This window comes from Pongo pygmaeus, chromosome 2 (assembly GCF_028885625.2).
Source record: "Pongo pygmaeus isolate AG05252 chromosome 2, NHGRI_mPonPyg2-v2.0_pri, whole genome shotgun sequence".
Classification (NCBI taxonomy): Eukaryota; Metazoa; Chordata; class Mammalia; order Primates; family Hominidae; genus Pongo; species Pongo pygmaeus.
Window position 1 is genome coordinate 92,565,932 of NC_085930.1, and position 22,192 is coordinate 92,588,123.

Below are 22,192 nucleotides of genomic sequence, written 5' to 3' on the forward strand. Positions count from 1 at the left end.
AGTCTCTTTGTAGGTCTCTAAGGGCTTGCTTTATGAATCTGGGTGCTCCTGTATTGGGTGCATATATAGTTAGGATAGTTAGCTCTTCTTGTTGAATTGATCCCTTTACCATTATGTGATGGCCTTCTTTGTCTCTTTTGATCTTTGTTGGTTTAAAGTCTGTTTTATCAGAGACTAGGATTGCAACCCCTGCTTTTTTTGTTTGTTTGTTTTCCATTTGCTTGGTAGATCTTCCTCCATTCCTTTATTTTGAGCCTATGTGTGTCTCTGCACGTGAGATGGGTTTCCTGAATACAGCACACTGATGGGTCTTGACTCTTTATCCAATTTGCCAGTCTATGTCTTTTAATTGGAGCATTTTCCCATTTACATTTAAGGTTAATATTGTTATGTGTGAATTTGATCCTGTCATTATGATGTTAGCTGGTTATTTTGCTCGTTAGTTGATGCATTTTCTTCCTAGCCTCGATGGTCTTTACAATTTGGCATGTTTTTGCAGTGGCTGGTACTGGTTTTTCCTTTCTATGGTTAGTGCTTCCTTCAGGAGCTCCTGTAGGGCAGGCCTGGTGGTGACAAAATCTCTCAGCATTTGCTTGTCTGTAAAGTATTTTATTTCTCCTTCACTTATGAAGCTTAGTTTGGCTGGATATGAAATTCTGGGTTGCAAATTCTTTTCTTCAAGAATGCTGAATATTGGCCCCCACTCTCTTCTGGCTTTTAGAGTTTCTACTGAGAGATCAGCTGTTAGTCTGATGGGCTTCCCTTTGTGGGTAACCCGACCTTTCTCTCTGGCTGCCCTTAACATTTTTTCCTTCATTTCAACTTTGGTGAATCTGACAATTATGTGTCTTGGAGTTGCTCTTCTCGAGGAGTATATTTGTGGCATTCTCTGTATTTCCTGAATTTGAATGTAGGCCTGCCTTGCTAGATTGGGAAAGTTCTCCTGGATAATATCCTGCAGACTGTTTTCCAATTTGGTTCCATTCTCCACGTCACTTTCAGGTCCACCAGTCAGATGCAGATTTGGTCTTTCCACATAGTCCCATATTTCTTGGAGGCTTTCTTTGTTTCTTTTTATTCTTTTTTCTCTAAACTTCTCTTCTCACTTCATTTCATTCATTTGATCTTCCATCACTGATACCCTTTCTTCCAGTTGATTGAATCGGCTACTGAGGCTTGTGTATTCGTCACGTAGTTCTCGTGCCGTGGTTTTCAGCTCCATCAGGTCCTTTAAGGACTTCTCTGCATTAGTTATTATAGTTAGCCATTTGTCTAATTTTTTTTTCAAGGTTTTTAACTTCTTTTTTTTTCTTTTTCTTTTCTTTTATTTTATTATTATTATACTTTAAGTTTTAGGGTACATGTGCACAACATGCAGGTTTGTTACATATGTATACATGTGCCATGTTGGTGTGCTGCACCCATTAACTCGTCATTTAGCATTAGGTATATCTCCTAGTGCTATCCCTCCCCCCTCCCCCCACCCCTCAACAGTCCCTGGTGTGTGATGTTCCCCTTCCTGTGTCCATGTGTTCTCATTGTTCAGTTCCCACCTATGAGTGAGAACATGCGGTGTTTGGTTTTTTGTCCTTGCAATAGTTTGCTGAGAATGATGGTTTCTAGTTTCATCCATGTCCCTACAAAGGACATGAACTCATCATTTTTATGGCTGCATAGTATTCCATGGTGTATATGTGCCACATTTTCTTAATCCAGTCTGTTGTTGTTGGACATTTAGGTTGGTTCCAAGTCTTTGCTATTGTGAATAGTGCCACTATAAATATATGTGTGCATGTGTCTTTATAGAAGCATGATTTATAATCCTTTGGGTATATACCCAGCAATGGGATGGCTGGTTCAAATGGTATTTGTAGTTCTAGATCCTTGAGGAATCCCCACACTGACTTCCACAATGGTTGAACTAGTTTACAGTTCCACCAACAGTGTAAAAGTGTTCCTATTTCTCCACATCCTCTCTAGCACCTGTTGTTTCCTGACTTTTGAATGATCGCCATTCTAACTGGTGTGAGATGGTATCTCATTGTGGTTTTGATTTGCATTTCTCTGATGGCCAGTGATGATGAGCATTTTTTCATGTGTTTTTTGGCTGCATAAATGTCTTCGTTTGAGAAGTGTCTGTTCATATCCTTCACCCACTTTTTGATGGGGTTGTTTGTTTTTTTCTTGTAAATTTGTTTGAGTTCATTGTAGATTCTGGATATTAGCCCTTTGTCAGATGAGTAGGTTGCAAAAATTTTCTCCCATTCTGTAGGTTGCCTGTTCACTCTGATGGTAGTTTCTTTTGCTGTGCAGAAGCTCTTTAGTTTAATTAGATCCGATTTGTCAATTTTGGCTTTTGTTGCCATTGCTTTTGGTGTTTTAGACATGAAGTCCTTGCCCATGCCTATGTCCTGAATGGTATTGCCTAGGTTTTCTTCTAGGGTTTTCATGGTTTTAGGTCTAACATATAAGTCTTTAATCCATCTTGAATTATTTTTTGTATAAGGTGTAAGAAAGGGATCTAGTTTCAGCTTTCTACATATGGCTAGCCAGTTTTCCCAGCACCATTTATTAAAGAGGAAATCCTTTCCCCATTTCTTGTTTTTGTCAGGTTTGTCAAAGATCAGATAGTTGTAGATATGCAGCATTATTTCTGAGGGCTCTGTTCTGTTCCATTAGTCTATCTCTCTGTTTTGGTACCAGTACCATGGTGTTTTTGTTACTGTAGCCTTGTAGTATAGTTTGAAGTCAGGTAGCGTGATGCCTCCAGCTTTGTTCTTTTGGCTTAGGATTGACTTGGCGATGCAGTTTTTAACTTCTTTGCCATGGGTTCCAACTTCCTTCTTTAGCTCAGAGTAGTTTGATCATCTGAAGCCTTCTCTCAACTTGTCAAGGTCATTCTCCGTTCAGCTTTGTTCCATTGCTGGTGAGGAGCTGCATTCCTTTGAAGGAGGAGAGGGCCTGTGATTTTTAGAGTTTCTAGTTTTTCTGCTCTGTTTTTTCCCCATCTTTGTGGTTTTATGTACCTTTGGTGATGGTGACGTACAGATGGGGTTTTGGTGTGGGTGTCCTTTCTGTTTGTTAGTTTTCCTTCTAACAGTCAGGACCCTGAGCTGCAGGTCTGTTGGAGTTTGCTGGAGGTCCACTCCAGACCCTGTTTGCCTGGGTATCAGCAGCAGAGGCAGCATAACAGCGGATATTGGTGAACAGCAAATATTGCTGCCTGATCATTCCTCTGGCTGTTTTGTCTCAGAGGAGTACCTGGCTGTGTGAAGTGGCAGTCTGCCCCTACTGGGGGATGGCTCCCAGTTAGGCTACTCTGGGGTCAGGGACCCACTTGAGGAGGCAGTCTGTCCGTTCTCAGATCTCAAGCTGCATGCTGGGAGAACCACTTCTCTCTTCAAAGCTGTCAGATAGGGACATTTAAGTCTGCAGAGGTTTCTGCTGTCTTTTGTTTGGCTATGCCCTGCCCCCAGAGGTGGCGTCTACAGAGGCAGGCAGGCCTCCTTGAGCTGCAGTGGGCTCCACCCAGTTCGAGCTTCTGGGCCGCTTTGTTTACCTACTGAAGCCTCAGCAATGGTGGGCGCCCCTCCCCAGCCTTGCTGCCGCCTTGCAGTTTGATCTCAGACTACTGTGCTAGCAATGAGTGAGGCTCCATGGGCGTAGGACCCTCCGAGTGAGGTGCGTGATATAATTTCCTGGTGTGCCGTTTGCTAAGACTGTTGAAAAAGCGCAGTATTAGAGTGGGACTGACCCGATTTTCCAGGTGCCATCTGTCACCCCTTTCTTTACTAGGAAAGGGAATTCCCTGACCTCTTTCGCTTCTCGGGTGAGGTGATGCCTTGCCCTGCTTCAGCTCACGATCGGTGCACTGCATCCGCTGTCCTGCACTCACTGTCCGACAGTCCCCAGTGAGATGAACCCGGTACCTCAGTTGGAAATGCAGAAATCACCCATCTTCTGCATCTCTCATGTTGTGAGCTGTAGACTGGAGTTTTTCCTATTCGGCCATCTTGGCTCTACCTCGTGAATATGTTTTAAATACATAATTACCAGACTCTTTTAGGAGGTGTAATTATTGAATGAATAAGGTATCAATTAGGAGGACCAGCTTGCATTTAGTCAATCTTTACAAGGTTCTGGTCACTATTTAAAATGCTTTATGCACATTATCTCATTTCATCCTCACAGTAGCCCTGTGAATGAATAGTGTTTTCTTCGTATTACCTATAGGGAAATGGAGGCTCTGAGAAATGAAGAAAAATGGTTATGGCAGTGTCATGTTTAGCAAGTAGCAGAGGTAGGGATGAAACACACACAGCATTTGACTCCAGAGTCTGAACTCTTAACCACCGTTCTATGTCTTTCTTCCCTAAACATTTATGGAGAAACTTGAAAAATTTTGTAAAAAAAAATGACAATTTAGGTAAACCCATGTGGGATAATTAGGCACAGTTTTTATTCCCATAAACCACTTGCAGATTGTAGACATGTTCCTTGGTTTCTTACTAAAAAGCACCATCTAAATGAATCCCAATATTAAATCTACCACACTAGTTGAGCTGAGCTAAAGGAGTGTTATGGCCAGTGAAGCAAGATGTTTACTGCGTATTCGGTTAACATTAATGATTTTTGATTTTTAATGATCAAGTGTTATTCAAAATTTAACTTATACTAGTTATACCACATGCTGAAATGCATCTCTAATTGTACATGTATTGACTGTGAGAGGATGCAAAGTAGGATTCCACAATTTTAATTAACTGTTCCTCCTCTGACATTTCATTACTGGTTCTGGAAGTGGTAGTAGATGGCAGACAGTTACCTGTCAGAATTTTTCTTTAAAGAAGGTAAGATGGAGAAATGTTAGTGTTGTCTTGATGGTTGGAGAGGAAAGCAGGGAAGGGAGAGAAACGGCTGATAGCTTAACATGTTAATAACATGGTTGAATAAACAAGGCTTCCAGCATTTGTAGGTAAATTTTAAAAATTTGAGCAGATAGACAAAAATGGAAATAAAAAATAAAGAAATCACTAACTTCAACTTTTGCAACTTTTATATTGTAAAGGCAATTTCTTTCTCCTGAAGGTGGGTACCTCCTAGACGTCATATATCTTTACCCGGAAGAGTTTTTGAGGATTTTCTGTGAGTCCCAAGGGGCACAAATGTGAAGGTCAAAGATAATGGGTCCCCATCTGACACTGGGCTGATTTGCCAAGCACCCAGGATGCATTTTTATTTCTTTTTCGTGGTAAAAGCCAGAAAGAACACTGTAGAGTTTAAACACGGTTTCTTTATCTGGTGCCCGCATGGGGAGATGAAGGTAAAGAGGCCAATTTATCCAGCAAATATGCCCAAGCAAGTCGGGAATAATTACCTCCCTTGACATCTGACAGAACTTTGCTGCATCCCCACAGAAATTCTATAGGCAGTCCTTCCAAGTCATTTTTAGAGACCCCACCATGGCAGGTGAGCTTATTTATTTATTTCTATTTTGAGAGTTCCACCTTTCTAGACTCTCTTTTAAGGTTTGCCTCCTGCATAATGAATGGAGATGAGTGGGTATTTCATTACCAGGTATCTCCCTGCTGCAGGCACTGCCTGGAGAAGTTTCTCTCTGTTTAGCTTTCAAGCCTCATTTATTTTCTCATGCTTTCTACTGTGGGCAGAGCCTGGCCGACTACATTATTAAATTACTATTATTACACTGTGATGTCTTGGCATGATCAGGGGCTAAGTCGGAAAAGATACTGTTGTGCAGGGAACATGTCTTGCCCCTTCCCTAAGCTGCCCCAGGTGGGACCTTGGCTGGCTTGTTGGGTCTGTTTCAGCAGCAGAATTCTCTGAAGACAAAAGGAAGGTCTGATCATATTTGAAGCAGTTTTTCTAGTAAGTGTAAGGAATGAACATTTCACTTTTAAGTAAGTGGCTTTTGATTTAAGATCAACTGGATAATTCATGGATGTCATGTTTTTGGGGAGAGGGGATGGCATTTCATATTCAAAAGATTTGACATTTTAAAAGTTATAATGTTATTTAAAAAGCTATAATATCATGAATATATTTGCATGTAGTTCATTTATGTTTACACAAGCTTTCAAAGGCTGTCTATTCTCAGCAGAGAAGTTTTAATTAAAAGTATTTTATTGCCATTCCAACCCTCCTTAAGTGAAGGCACCGTTCTTCACTTCTCTGTTTTTCTTTCTCATGTTCTCTTGATAATCAACCCAGCCTTATTTACAATAAAAAAGTTATTGCTGTTATATTTTAAGTGGTTTCTCATACACCACCATATCACCAATGCTGTACAATACCAGCACATAGTTAGTACTCAGTAAATTCTTGTTAAAGGAGTGGTTCAATACGGCCCATGCATTGTATGTTTCAGCCATACCGAAAAATGTTTTAGCAAAGACACTGTCTGGCACACCTTTGGAATTTTACCCACCACTCAGAAGTGTTGTTTGCCTTTCAAGTCTTAGCACTTTTTAGACTGCTTATTTGTGAGTCTTCTCCTCCGTCCCCTATCTATGCAGTTCCGGTATATGTATTAGGTGCTTAATAAATATCTTATGGAATGAGTGAGTTACCAAATGAACCTATGCTTATACAGTTAGCCCTCAGAGAAATCGTCTGTGGCAGTTTACAATTTTTGTAAACAATAAAATAATAAAAATGAAATCTGAAACATTATTTTTCTTGTTCAGTCCTTAACTCAAAACTCTCTAATGCCTCCCAGTTCTCTTTAGTAGTGGTTTTCTAATGATGGTAATCTGATCATGGGATCATGCCTTCTTCCTGCTTAAAAGTCTTTCAAAGTCTTCTCGTTACCCTTGGGATAAATGTAATTTAAATTCTTTAAACATGACTGAAAATGTTCTACCGCTCCAACTACAATTCTCCCCACGCCTTGTTTACTCTTCTACATGTTGATCGTGGAATATGTTGAATCCAGGAGGTTTCCTCTTCCCCAGGTCCTTGGCATGTTGGGTTTCCTCTGCTTGGGGCACTTTTCACCTCACTTAGTTAACTCCTTTTATGTTTCAGTTGGTCTTATTTTAAATATTACCTTCTGAAGGAGGCCTTCACTGCCTATTCCCTGCCACTACCACTGATCACCACTACTATAACCCCACCTGCCTCTACCGATCTAGACAATTTTCCTTCTTTGTATGCCTTTGAAGTATTTTATCAATGAAATGGAATAGTTGAATAATATGGGATGTTTTGGACAACTCATATGAAATATTAAGTTAATGCAATTTAAATTGATAGTTTCTGTAATCTTAAGCTTTTCTCCCATAAATTTCTCTTGACTATTTTGGCAGCTCATATGACCCGCCCCCATTTTCCCAAAGCATGCATATTTATTATAGGCAAATGCTATGCTAAGTGCTTTACATACATTTACTCATTTGCTTCTCACACCAGCCTTATAGTGGATACTGTTATTATCTCCCATTTTATTGAAAAACTAAATTCATTGAGCTTAAGAAACTCACACAGAAGTGAATGGCAAGCTGAGGTTTAAGTCCATGCTATATGCACTCTTTTTTTTTTTTTTTTTTTTTTTGAGACGGAGTCTCACTCTGTCACCCAGGCTGGAGTGCAGTGGTGCAGTCTTGGCTCACCGCAACCTCTGTCTCTCTGGTTCAAGCGACTCTCCTCCCTCAGCCTCCTGAGTAGCTGGGACTACAGGCGCACACCACCACACCTAGCTAAGTTTTGTTCTTTTAGTAGAGTTGGGGTTTCGCCATGTTGGCCAGGATGGTCTCGATCTCCTGACCTTGTGATCTACCTGCCTCGGCCTCCCAAAGTGCTGAGATTACAAGCATGAGCCACTGCGCCTGGCCTATGTACTCTTATTCCCTATAAAAAATACACAGCTAGTGATTAGACAGGTAAAGTATTTAAAGACCTGGTAAGTATTTGAAATATGTGAAAATAGCCTTGTTTGTATATTGGTTATCTTCCATTTATCCTTTCCTACTCACTCTCTGCTTTGCTCTTTGCTTGGGCAGCTCTCTGTGAAATCTATAAGTAGGCTCCCGCCTTGCCCCTGGGTATTGCATTAATCCTTGGTTTCTCCACACCATGACTACACTTTCTAAGCATTTCTGCAGATTACCCTATTTGAGTATTTTGCGTGTCATCTGTTTCTTGCCCATATCATAATAGATATAGACACCTTTAAAAAAAAAACTTAAAACTGTAGTTGTGATTGTGCTTTTGTAATTCACATATAGTATAAAGTTGTGTTTACTTCTTTCTACTTTGTGTTTAAGTTTGTATAATGAAATGGTATAATGGAATTGAAGATTGCCATATTTCATGCTGTCTTGAAAATAAGAAGCATGCCACACTCAAATACAAAGGGTGTGTTTTCAAGGAATTCGACCTTGTTACAAGTTGGGAAACCACAGTCCTACAGAATATTTTCCAGAATCCTTAGCCTGACATGAGGCCCCCTGCCTCATCTTGACAAGAGCTTAACTTTCTTCTCTTTTCCACTGAGCCCCCTTTGCTTACTTTAAAGGTTGGCTCTGCTTTGTGTCTGGGTAGGTAGTGACCCAGATATTTAGTACATGATTGACTGCCATTAAAGCAACTCACTTTTTTTTTACCCATAGAAGTTTACATATGAATAAAATTATATGTTATTCCATAAATAAAATCTCTTATCATAAATAGAGAGTAAAATTTTAAAGAGAAGTACAAAAAATAAAAAGTAAAATAATGCCATTCAGATTGGCAAGTGTTACAAAGGTGTTTTAGAATATTAATGCTGAATTAATACTTTTTCATTGCATGTATTAGAAAGATTAAAATCAAATGGACAGAGATGTAACTTTATTATTCTTTGGTTTGTCCTGTCAGTGGACCATATAACACCAAGGTTCCATGCTCTGATGTTTGGGGAACACTGGTATAATCTATGTGTCTGCCCCTGCTGTGCTCTCACCCCAAATGCCTTCTTCCTCCTGGTTTCCTTTCCCAGATCTTCTGCATCCTTCTTTTTGAACCATTCCTTTACCCTCTCAGCCTACACAAATCTCTCCTCCTCAGAACTCTCTGACACTTATTGCCTGCCCTACTCATGTTGGCTTTTGATCATTAACACTTTTTAGTTGTCATTTCAGTAATTTATATTTCATGTCTTGCCTCCCAAATTATATGCAAGTTTTTGTCTCTAAACTATATAATGGATTATCACTGGGACCTATGTTTCTGGAATTTCATATCTAATAAGAGTTTAGTAAATGTTTGCTGAGTTGAATGAATTTAACCAAAGTAAGGTAGATGCTGTTTTCTCAACTGTGGGGGTATTAGTCAGTTCTCACACTGCTAATAAAGACTGGGTAATTTATAAAGAAAAAGAGGTTTAATGGACTCACAGTTTCACATGGCTGGGGAAGCCTCACAATCATGGTGCAAGGCAAAGGAGGAGAAAGGCATGTCTTACATGGCTGCAGGCAAGAGAGCTTGTGCAGGGGAACTCCCATTTATAAAACCATCAAATATTGTGAATCTTATTTACTACCACGAGAATAGTATGGGCGAAAGTGCCCCCATGATTCAATTACCTCCACCTAGCCATGCCTTTGACATGTGGGAATTATAAGAGTTACAATTCAAGATGAGATTTAGGTGGGCACACAACAAAACCATATCAATGGGTATAGTTCACAGTCATAGTATGTTTTTGTGTCTAGTTGGGATGCACAATTTTTATCTTTGCTTCTTCTCATCTTCATTGAAGTTACATTCTAGTAGGGGATATAGAGAATGAACAGATATACATCTAACTACATGATATAATGTCGAGTGGAGTTAAATGTTATAAGGAAAGTAAATCTGCATGCATTTGATAAAGAGTTTTGGGTTATTTTTTAGATTTGGTGGTCAAATAATCTCTTTGTGATGAGGTGACATTTGAGAACATACATGAATGAAGTGAAGAAGGAATACATCTGAATATTTGGGAGTCTAGCCTTTTAGCTGGAAGCAGCAAGACCTGAGGGTCTGAGTTGGGACTGTGCTTGATAGAGGCCAGTGTAGGGAGGAGAAAGAAGTGGTGGATGGATTCCATATGTGGCCTTGCCAGCCATAGTAAAGATTTTAGATTTTAATTATGAGCAAAACCAGTAGAGGGCTAAAAAGAAGGAAATGATGTGATCTGGTTTATATTTTTTAGAAAATCGTTTCATCTGCTGTGTAAAGAAGAGGCTGAAGGGGACAAGAAGAGAGGCAGGTGGCCAGTCAGAAGCCTCTGGCTGTGTGCCAGGGAAGGCAAGCATGGTTTGGAGCATGGTAATCTTAGTACACAAAGTAGGAAGTAGTAACAGATTAGGGATAAATTTTGAGGGCAGAGCAACCGTGTCATTCCTTCTAATTTATTTACTACTATCCAATGCATTCAAAGTAGTATTCTCTGTTGGCAATTTATTTTCATTTTACAATTCTGTTAAGCCTTAAGTTTTATTTCTATTTACCCAATATTCTTTCATTTACAGTTGTTTTTGAGATGGTGCTTAATGACTAATTAGCCAGTAAAAACTAGGGTTCTATCTGGGGCAAGAATGTGTTCCCATGGCAAATTTATTTATCTGACTTTTCAAAAGTAATTGCATTTTTGTATTCATTCTTGAATACTGTTTCAAAAATGTTGTCATTTCCCCAAATGACTATTTGGGAGATGTATTTTTTTGTGCAATTCTAATTCTGTATTCTCTTCCTTTTTATACTCCCATCTCAACTTTATATTGCAAACTTCATCAGACTACTGCATGCTATTATAGCTGTCGTCACCATGGGGAGAAAATGACTAATTGAAACTGCTTATTGATATAATAGAGCAGGTTGTGACACTTGGCGAGAATGCTGGAACGATGGGTTCCAGCTGATGTTATGTAAAAATATTCAGCCATGAAATATGCACTTGCGGATGGCTTTCTGCAGATGTCTGCAGAATGCAGATAATCTGTATTCTGAGAAGGTCTGCAAATTAAAGGCCTATCTGACCAGTTAGAATTATACCACAGTGAGGACAGTGGTGCAGTGGGTAATGAAATGGCCTTGAATCTTGGGCAATAATAATTATAAGTGCCTATGGTTATAAGCAAAAATGGGTGATTTTTACCCCCACTCTTTTTAAGAGAGAAAGGATCAGTTGGCAGAAAAATGATGAAATTTTGGTTGTTTTGGAATTCCTTCAATGCAAGATGTATTGGTATCATGAATAGAAGCATGAATTGTTATATTGTCTTTGGAAAGCTATTTGGCTATAACTATCAAAATAGAATGCATATATACCTTTTGACCTAGCAGTTCCATTTCTAGTAATTTATTTTAGAACTATAGTCATGCAGGTGCACAAAATTCTATGTACAAAAATATTCACCATGGCATTGCATTTAACAACAAATGATTAACAACAGTTTAAGTGTCCAAGCAATAGGAGAATCTGTAAATAAATTATGGAATATCTATACTTTATAATCTTTGTAATAAAATCAGGCCATCACAAAAATGGGTCTATATAGAACCATCTCTATGACATTATTGAGTGAAAAATGGGTTAGAATATGCCATTATTTGTAGTCATGGAAATTTAAAATGTGTGTATGTGTTCACATATGCATATGTTGAAGAGGGTACAGAGATCATTAACAGCATGAGTGGGAAGACATTTTTCAAGGTACTTTGGTGTGGTTTCAATTTTTCACTTTGTATGTATATTATCTATTCAAAAGCTATAAATTAAGAAAATTGTGGTTATTATTTCTATGTATATTTTTACTCCCTGATGTAAAGATGTATTTGGTTCTTTCTGGGCTGTATTGCGCCTGACTTTGTTTTCACAGTGTTTCTTGATATGGCATTTTATAACTTTCTTTTAGAACACCTAAAAGTTTCTTTTAGAACGCCTTTTATTAGGATATCATTGTGCTGACACTTTTAGTATTGAGGTGGTGACTCCCCTTCTTTCTTTATTTCTTGTCATGACTTTACAGAAATGTAGTTCAAACACTTTCTTCCAATGCTTCTATCCTTTCTGTCCAGGACAGCTATCTGTTTGAATAAATGGCAAAATCATTCAAATCTACTGGCCACTGAATATCTAATGGGTATGTTTATGAAAATGCTTGGAAGCCTCTGAAATTATAGGCTCAGTTCTTTTCAACAACAAACAGAAGTTAAATACTAGTAATACTGCTTATTATAAACTTTTAATAAGCCCTCTTCTTCCCCAACAAGGTAAAGAGCAATTGTTTGAACTGTATGGCCAAAAGCTGTGTCATTCCCCACTTGTATATGTGGTATCAGGAGGCCCTGAGAACAATGTTTAAAATGTTTTAATCATTGTTATTGAAGGAATTAATGTGTGGTACTATTCAGAAACCCCATTGCTCATATTAGGTTTCTGAGGTGGGTAGGGGGAAAGAAGAAAAAAAAGAGATGGAAGAAAAATACACTCCTAGAAAAGTTAAATAACAACTTGTAAATTTCATTCTCTGTTGCTGGAAAACCAAGTCATTATACATGAATCTGTAATAAAACAAGTGTTTGGAACATTGAGGTGTATGAACTATGTAGTGTAATCAGAGCTTATTTTCCTGCAGTGGAGATTGAAATTTATATGTTTCTTCTAAGCAGCATCTTTCATTCCATTTTTATTTTCTAAGGGAGAGTGAAATTTACAAGTTGCTACTTAACAATACCAAAAGTGTTGGTTCCTACACAATGAATAGTGAAGTTTACAAGTTGCCATTTGACAATGCCTACATTTCTGTTTGTTTGTTCCCCCACCCTCTCTACAAGGTATAGTAAAATTTATAAGGTTCATAAAAACCCTTCATTATTAATACAAGGTTATATTGCTGGTGGGGATTCCACAAATAGCTTATGAACATATCTAAAGGGAGAAGTAAAGGTGGACGTTATGAGGCAGGAAATTCTTTCAGGAACATTGAATTTATAATCATCATTGAAGAACATGCAGAGATACTCATTCATGTCCTTGTGTCCCTATGACCCCATTCCCTTGGCTCCTTGATTCTGTTGTATCCTTTGTGTGTATTTCATTGGCCTTTTTTTTTTTTTTGAAATCCTTACTCATTTTCCTATGCAAGTCTTACTCACTGCACAACTCTCCTTCCATGGCCATTCTCCTCCCCTTCCATTCTCTCTTCTGAACACTCAGAATGGTTATTGTGTGCACGATTAATTAAATAAATGGTTCATAGCCTTAGGACATCATTTCTGTTATTATCTGGCACTGCTACTTAAATATTTTATTATTACAGTATTTTATTGTTATTAAAATTTCAAGATATGTATTCCTTATCTTACCAATTGTATTATAACAAGCTCCTTGAGGGGAGATATCATGCCTTAAAATTCCTTATGCTCCCAATGAGGCCTCGCATATAGTTGTGTAATTGAAATGAAGTGGCTGTTTGACCAATCAAGAGAACAGAGAGATGAAGAAAGTGAAAAGTAACAGATACTCTTTGGTAGCTTGTCTGCAAAAACTGTTGCTAACAAATCCTTCCACACTGTCTGTGCAGACCTCTTCTCCCATCAAGAAATAAAGTCTTTTTCCTCTCCTTGACATTTGTTTGCCTTTTGACTCAATTCGATCAACTGAAAATGGCAGAAAAGCACGGTGCCAGTTCCAGATTTAGACTTTAAGATGGCTGATTTCACAGTCTTGGAGCCTGGTGCCATCACTTAAAGAAGTCTGATCATGCTGCAGGAGAGAGGCCACTCCATTTGGAAAGAGGTCCTGAAGAACAACAAAGACATGGAGATAGGCCTAGCCAGTCCCCAGCTGTCCCAGCAAGGCCAGCCAAGGGCATGTGAATGAAGGGAAGGCAGCTTGCATCTTGCAGTCTGTGTTGAACTACGCCAGTCAACACCATATGGAGCAGAGATGAGCCACCTCACTGAGCCCTGCCAATATTGAAGAAGTAGGACAAATAAATTGTGTTGTTTAAAGTCACTAAGTTTTGGGGATGGTTTATTAAGCAGTAAAGATCACAGAAATACACCCAAAGTGGGATAAGCAGTACATTAAATTTTGTGGTCTATAGCAGTGCTTTTCAACTTTAATATGCATACAAATCACCTGGAGATCTTATTATAATTCTGGTATACAGAAGGTCTAGGGTGAGACCTAAGACTCAATATTTCTATGAAGTCCCCAGGTGAAACTGATGTTCTGTTCTGTGGTTCACAGTTTGAGTAGCACGGGTGAAAACAGGCAAGCCCATCCATTCAAAGATTAACAAGTTGCTTATTACTATCAGGCAGATTATACTTGCCTTTTTGTTGAAATTTCAAATTCTGTACTGGCTCATTCATCTGTGTATTAGATACTCAAGTCTCAACACTATAGAGTCAAACAAATATGTGTTTTGACCAAGGTGCTTGGCTGGGCAAATCGTGTTTTCTTCAAGTCTAGCTTTCCTCAGAGTCATTATATGCCCTTAGGCATGGTGTCTGTTTAACCAACATGGATGCTTTGTGGCAATCATTAATCATGGCAATGCTTTCACCTACTGAGTGCTTCATTGTGAAACAGGCTCTGCACTAAGCTCTTTATACTAAATCTATTTCCCTCTACCCTCCTTGGTTCTCCAGCTGCGGCCCTGTAAAGTAGAGTGAAAAATGACAGATTAACATGAGAAAAAACAGAAGTTTATTAACACATACATTGCACATACACATGGAAGTACCCAGTGATGAGTGACTCAAAGGGGTGATTAAAATGTGACCTTATATAGCTTTTTAAAAAAGAGCACTAAATTTTTAGAGAAATGGTAAGACAAAGGAAAGAACTTTGAGTTTCTGCAAATTGTGAGATGGTAAATATATGGGGGAACTAATGGAAGGGCTAGTTAGTAAAGCTTGTTACATAAATTTCTCTGGTGTCTCTTCTGGCTAGTGAATATCTAGCGTTATCTCTGATGATTAACTTTTTCTTTCCTGATAGGTGGGGAGGGCACCTTTATAAATTTATATCCTGTTTTATGGCAAATAGGGGGAAGACAGAGAGCTTCTCTCATATCTGCTTCTTCTCAACTGCCTTCAGCTCAAAATAATCCTCATGCCAAAGTGGTATATTTTGGGGTAGCATATTCTGCCACTCCTCACCTTTATATAACATTTTCTCACTTAATCCCTATAATAACCCCATGAGATAACTGACATCAATTTGTTGATGAATAACCTGGGCCTCAGGAAGGTTCAGTTACCAGGTTACTCAATGAGTAAGGCAGGATTCATTTCCGGGTATGATCGGATTCCACAGTCGAGGCTGATAACTGCTGTGCCACGTTTACTACCACCACTGCTCAATCAAAAACCTAGCACACGTGAGCTTCAGGCCTTCAGATTACATGTACTGCAGCTTACATTCCATTCTGTTTGTTTGTTTCCTAGTTTATTCTTATTCTAGTAGTAGTAGTATACATATTTTTCCTCCATGCAATATAATTGAGTTGGGAGATCCTGACAGAGGTACTTGTACCTGAAATATGTGTGTGTACATGTGTGTGTGTGTGTGTTTAAGGCAGAGGCGGAAACACCTTTAAACCCATGAGTTGGGAGATTTAATTTTTTTATATAGCAACATTCACATAATCATTGTCAGCATCTTACAGTGGTAAAGTGCTGACATGAGAAAAGTCTTTATCAGAATAAATATCGGTTATTCTTTAAACCTCAATAGTTTCTTGTTTTCATTGTGTGTTGGCTATTGAAACAAAAATAATTTTACCCCCTCCCTTTGCTTCAGACTTATTGTTTCATTCTCTATGGTATTTGTCAGACAGAAGCTACTACTGTTAGAGGTTTTCATCAGAGCAGCATAAAATACTTCTTTTAAAAACCATGAAAAAGACTCTGATATGAGGCCTGGTTTGAAATTAGACTGCTAGGACATCTCTTCACTTGTTGGCTTTGAATGACTCTTCTGTGTTCTCTTGAAGGTTAAAGAAACTGACAGTGCTGGAAATGGAAGTGCTTGGTGGGGCCACAGCCAGTGCTCTGCAGGGAACCCATACCATGAATGATCTGGGTTTAAAGGAAGATACCAGGATCTCTAGCCAGGAGGCTTTGTTTAGCTCTCAAATACCTTTACTATAGACATGACTGTTCTTTAGAAATCACATGATGATGATAATTATGGTAGTGGTAGCAGTGGTGGAAGGGTATGTGTGTGTGTGTATGTGTGTGTGTGCATGTATAGAATTTAAATGGAACTCTCAGTAGGGAATAAGTATTCTATAGAATGCAGAAATAAAAATACATGTTTGATAAATGGGTAACACACAAAAGGGTATCATTAAATGAGACTTTTTGTAGTGCCAACTTAATCCTTATTGTCCTTTATAGCCAATTAAAGGAAAAATATATTTGAAAAATTCCCGGAGGCTCTTCCCTGGTTCCTTATAACTAGTTACAAATATGATGTTGGAACTTACTTTTAAACCACATACTGAAATGTGGACAAAAACAAAATGATAGCTTATGATAGATACTCTGAAAGTCAAAAACAGCATTGGTTCTCATTTTTTCCTGCCAGCAAGTTAAGAGCCATGACTTCATTTCTGTCTTTAAAATCTCTGGTTTCTTTCCTTTGTAAGTGGGTAAAACCAAATTTGGATTATCCCAACATAAAAAGAAAGGGTGAATATTGGCTCACATAATTGCAGGTCCAGTGGGGTGAAACTGGCTTCTGTTATGGGTGGCTATGTGTGCCTTATTGTATCTTCACAACTGTCTCTCCCGGGTGAATCTAGGGTTTAGTGGCCCAAAGCTCATACAGTTTGGAGAGCCTTCTCTATAAGAAGGTTATAAATGACCATATGAACACATTGCTAGAGAAAGACCTGGGCTGGGCATGGTGGCTCATGCCTGTAATCCCAGCACTTTGGAAGGCCAAGGTGGGCAGATCACGAGGTCAGGAGATCGAGACCATCCTGGCTAACACAGTGAAACCCTGTCTCTACTAAAAAATACAAAAATTAGCTGGGCGTGGTGGCGGGCACCTGTAGTCCCAGCTACTCGGGAGGCTGAGGCATGAGAATGGCGTGAACCTGGAGGCGGAGCTTGCAGTGAGCCGAGATCGCCCCACTGCACTCCAGCGTGGGCGACAGAGCGAGACTCCGTCTCAAAAAAAAAAAAAAAAGAAAGACCTGTAAGCTTAAGATGTAGTAGCTTCAGGATAAATTCGCCTCTGCTCTCACCCCCCTCACGGTCGTCCTCTTCTACGTGTGGTCTTCATCTTTTCTTCAGTCACAGTCTTTGTGGTGGGGGAAGAAATATCTCTAAGCAGCTTCAGACTTATGTGAATTTAAGTGCCCAAGATCTCGGAAAGCCTTCCCTCTAACTGCTGATTCACACACCTCCCGCAAAAGATTTTGATTGGTTAGATTGAGTCACATTCCTATCTCTGACGGGAGAGATGGGGCACCTCAATTGAAATCCCAAAAGAACCACAAAGATTTGGGGAGAGGGTAAAGGGAGGGACAGTGCGTTAAAGGAATCAGAAGTTGAGCATTCAAAATAATAGGTGTTCATTTCTATGCTTCTCACCTGCCCTTATAGATCTAGGAGGGGTGTGTGTTCTAAATTGGGTATATGAAACACCTATTAAAACTTGAATTTTCAGGTCTTTTCAGGGAGCAAGCCAACCTTGGTAAGAGCAAAGACCATATACTGAGGCATGCTGGGAGGTCAGTTTCTGGTTTTCTCAAGTCATGTATCACTAGGGGTCTTTTAAATGAAAGGTACTAGGCAATAGTATCTGTCTAGGAGCCTCTCCCTTGTATGTTTACCTAGAATTTACTCTCAGCTACTCTATGACAAATACGCATTCCATTGTTCAGTACAGCTTTTTGTCATAGAAGCCCTGTGGGAAATTGTAAAGAAAATGAAAACCTGTTTTTTAACTTCCTTATCTTTCCACATCCTTTAGATTTCCTTGTCCTTTGCCTCCTCTCTGGAGTGGGATGATAAAAATAAATAGAATGATGTGGAGTATGCTGTATCCAAAAAAAGTATAGAAAGCATCTATATATACAGAGAACCACATCACAATACTGCATTATATACTATCAGCATATCAGAAATGTAAACATGTTTCCATTCCACAACGAATGAACTCATTCTGTATGGCTGCTGCCATCCATTTAAGATTACCCTCATTTTTTTTTTTTTTTTTTTTCGAGACAGAGTCTCACTCTGCCGCCCAGACTGGAGTGCAGTGGCATGATCTCGGCTCACTGCAACCTCCACCTTCCGGGTTCAAGCGATTCTCCTGCCTCAGCCTCCTGAGTAACTGGGACTACAGGTGCACGCCACCACGCCTGGCTAATTTTTGCATTTTTAGTAGAGACAGAGTTTCACCATGTTGGCCAGGATGGTCTCGATCTCCTGACCTCGTGATCCACCCACCTCAGCCTCCCAAAGTGCTGGGATTACAGGCGTGAGCCACCGCTCCCTGCCAAGATTACCCTCTTTTATAGATGGTATAGTTGCTGTAATTTCTGGAAGTACATGTTGAGTATGAGAATACTAGCTAAGGTATGGCAACAATAATTAAAATTACGTTAAAAATAGGAGCATACCAAAATGAGAATATTTGGAACACCTGGGCTCTTTGAGGGCAGGGGTCCTGTCTTAGTCATTTTTGTGTCTCTCAAAGCTCAGCAAAGTACCTTTCATATGTTAAGCATTAAATGAATGAGTGAAATGAATGATTGAGTCAATGGCTCTGCTATTACAGCTTCTCTTTGTGTGTTGCCCTGTGTTTTCAAGCTTCGACTCTGGTCATGGTTTCTATCTCTTTACTGGTCCCCTCCCTTTTTTTTTTTTTTTTTCATAAGAGACTTCTATATCTTTTTATATCCTGATCTTTTCTCTTTTAACCTTTGATTCCTGACATTTCCCTTTCCATTTCTCACTTTCTTTTATAGTATAGCCGCCTTTGTCTGTTTCAGTCTCTCTTCTCCATAGCTTTTTGTGTCTATTTTTCCATTCTGTGACTTTTCCTCTTTTCTAGATACTGTTGGTGAGCTGGTTACTCTGTTGAGTTAAAGAGGGCACCCCATTGTGCCATTGTGAAAGAAAACTGATTAATTGACTAATGATATAATTTCTACTGTGTCAGGGGTCTTTTGGGGCTACCTACTGAGGAAATGGACCGCTTTATAATGGCATTTTCCACATAGTCTAAACCTCAAAGCACCTGTACTTTTGTTCTTTTTTCTTTGATTTAAATATTGATCTTCAGACTTCCTTTATATTCTCTATTTTAAAAATAATATTCATAACTGAACATACTATTTTTGGATGCTGTGTTTGTAAAATTTAACACCCCCACTCCATCCCACCCCAGAATTCCAGTTATTGCTGATCTTCTTTTCTGGCACAGGAAAGAGAACTAATTGGAACCAATTGAACCCTCCAGAATTCTGCATTAGGCACATGGGAGATATCAGTTGCATGTAATCCTAAGATTGGTATGATTAATGTGTTTGCTCCTCTAAACAGACTTATTTATTTGAAGGGCAGAGTAGTATTGTGGCTATGATAATAAACTTTGACTCTAAATTTATTAACTTCAAATTCCAGCTACTCCACTTACTAGCTTGGGCAAGTTATTTTACTTCTATAGGTTTCCATTTTGTCTGTAAAATGGATATATGTGATATCAATCACATAGAGTTATCACAAGGATTAAATGAGTTAGTATTGCAAACCTCTCTAAATAGGGCCTGACACAGTGAGCATTCAAAATATGCTAGTTATCCTTGATTAATTTTTGTACAGTCTATCCCAATTACTCTTCCCCCTTGAGGATTCAGTTATTAACATTTTGTTGTAATTGTTCATTGGCTTTTTTCTCTCATTTATTATACTTTAAAAAATCATTTGCATTTCAGTTGTATATGTCATATTACCCCCTGACATTTAACCTTATACCTCCTAAGATGAATATGTAACCATAATACTATTATCACTCTCCACATGAAATTTAACATTGATATGCAATCTAATATATTCAAATGTTTCCATTAATGTCCCTCATACCTTGTAATGTCTCTTTTTCCTTATTTCTATTTTCTTTTTAGAATACAATCAAGGATTACACATTTCACTTAGTTATTTTGTCTCTTTGGACTCTCTTAATCTAGAATATTCTCCTGCCTTTTATTTCTCTTTCGTGAGTCTGTATTTTTGAAGATTCCAACCCAGTGTTTGTGGAATGCCATACAATGTGGATCTGTCCAATTATCCCTCATTGTAGGCTAAAGTACTATCTAGGTAATGTTACCTGCTTCACAGTGGATCACAGCAGAGTCATATAATTTGTTTGTGCCAGTTTTGGTGATGCTGTTTGATCTCAGCTATTCTTCAGGTCACTCCATTTTTAAGGTTTTTTTTTTTGTTTTGCTTTGAAATTAGTATCTGTGGGGTGATACTTTGAGACTGGGTAACTATTTTGTGTCCCAAGAACTTTTCACTCATGGATTCTATTGCCTATCAATGATTTGTGCCTAATGATGTTTTTCTCTTTGTATTATTATACATTTCTGGGCTGACGTTGTTTCTTACCAAAAGAGGTCTCCACCTCTGTTTCCATAGTAGGATGGATGATCATCAGTATAATCAGAACAATTTATTCATAGAGCACGGGTATTCCTTTCTGCTAAAGTAAATTTTATGTCTTATTTGCTGCTTGTATCATAGCTTTCTTAAAAAAAAAGACACTACATTTCGTATTGAAATATAGCATACCTACAAAAAATACACAAATTATAAGCACACAGCTTAATGAAGTTCCACAAAATTATATAACTATACTTAGCTCCTTATTCTTTTGTGAGGCTCAAATTGTCCCTCATTTAGCCAGTGGGGTCCCCTGATACTAGTTCCTGTGTTGTTTTGACATGTCTCCATCAGTCTTTGAGTATGTCCTTGAGTAAAAAAAGATGTATCAACCTTACCTTGCATTTTCCCACCCCAATCAAGAATCAGTCAAGCCCTGTCTCCCTTTACTGGAGAATGGAATTTAGAAAGAAAGTTTTGGCCGCTAGGTGGGCTCATTGCTACCGGGGTGCCATTGCCGCTAGGAGATATAGGTAGATTAGATAGATTAGATAGGTAGATACATAGACAGATAGATGCATGTATGTTACCATGTACAACTCAACCATTCAAATTCAACATCACAGGATTCTTCTGCACTTTCCCTCTTTTCATATTTGTATCTCCTTTATTCCACAGTGAGATCCTAATGTATTGATTCATTTGCTCTATCCTATAGTACACAGAAAATAGTTTCAGAATTACTATATCGATACCCCTCCTGACAATCAATCTACTAAGTAAAGTTCAAGATTTATTTGGACTTCTTTTTTTCCTAATATTCTGCTAAGGATGTACATTCAGAATACTGTCTGCAGAAATTATTTGAATTTATTTTTTTCCTCTGTGATTATTTATGTTGATGCGATATATCATTAGATCCATTTATGTCCTGCCTGTATGCATGTTTAGGTTTTGTTTTATAAATCCTTTTTAAATTTTTTATTTCGAATATGTAAAACTTTACGTGGTTCAAGTCAAAACTTACCTGGTTCAAGTCAAAACTAGAAAAAAAAATTTGTTCAAGAAAGTCCCACTCCATTCCTACCCTTCCAACTCCACTTGTACTCACCCTCTTTGGAAATATTTTCATTAGTTTCTGGTTTATCCTTCATGTGTTTATTATAAAAAGAAGCAAATATACATATGCTTCCTTTTTATACAGAAGTTAGCATGCTATGTATACTCTTTCACCTTGCTTTTTTATCCTGGCAATTATTTCACATCATTTTATAAATCAAATAATTTATAAAATTATTTCACATCATTTTATACCTTATTCCTTATTACAGTTGAATAGTAGTTCTTTGTGTATATTGGTTGTTCACACAAAGGACTACTATTGGTTGTATCTACGGATGGCGTTTAGATTCTTTCCAGTATTTCTTACTGGAAATAACACTACAGTGAATAATTTTATGCCCACGTTTTTTCATACAGTTGAAGGTGTATGTTCAGGGTGAATGCTGTAACTGACGTTGCTGGTAAGTAAACATATAGATAGGTATGTAGACAGATAGAAAAGGAAATA

The 22,192-nt window shown here is 38.4% G+C and overlaps 1 protein-coding gene across 21 annotated transcripts in view; it reads left to right on the forward strand.

Moving 5' to 3' along the window:
• Positions 1–22,192, forward strand: part of FHIT (fragile histidine triad diadenosine triphosphatase) — a 1,508,090-nt gene that overhangs the window by 323,955 nt on the left and 1,161,943 nt on the right. For 4 of the 21 annotated variants that reach the window (XM_054479711.2, XM_054479709.2, XM_063661897.1 and 1 more), the window contains one exon: positions 10,196–10,252. The exons of the other annotated variants lie outside the window; for them this stretch is intronic. The gene's annotated coding sequence lies outside the window, so the exon portion shown is untranslated. The remainder of the gene's footprint in view (positions 1–10,195; positions 10,253–22,192) is intronic. 21 annotated transcript variants of the gene reach the window in all.